Consider the following 504-nt stretch of genomic DNA (forward strand, 5'->3'; position numbering starts at 1 on the left):
GAGAGACGGCAGAGTCCGCGCCCGGGCCCCAGCCCTGGCCCCGCCGGCCCCGCCGCGTCTGGGGGAAGCAGGAGAGCCGGTGATCGCTTCGGGGATGTAAGGAGACGGACGGAGGACCCAAAGCCCGCATCAGCACCCCTCGGCTGCCTCCCGGGGTGGGGGCGGGCCCCGCTCACGGTAAGACCTCTCGCTTTTGCTCGGGCTCAAGAGTCAAGCTATAGATATATACATGTATTTTAAATTTCCTGTTATCTCTCCAAGTTACCAGGCCAGCGGTGATTTTTGTTCTCTCTCCGCGAAGAATAAATCTCTTTCCCCATCGGCTTGACCTACTCTCCCCCGCCGCCTAGAAATAAAAGTTGGCTGCTTGTAGGAGCTGGGAGCCAGCAGGCGCCCACTCCGGGCGCCCGAAGCACGGACAGGGGCGCCGTTCGCTGGAGCAGGGCCCAATGGGCCGCTAGCGGTTCCCCAGCTCCAGCTGGACGTCCCCGCGGTCCCCACCCC

The sequence above is a fragment of the Myotis davidii genome, unplaced genomic scaffold, assembly GCF_000327345.1.
Source record: "Myotis davidii unplaced genomic scaffold, ASM32734v1 scaffold107, whole genome shotgun sequence".
Lineage (NCBI taxonomy): Eukaryota > Metazoa > Chordata > Mammalia > Chiroptera > Vespertilionidae > Myotis > Myotis davidii.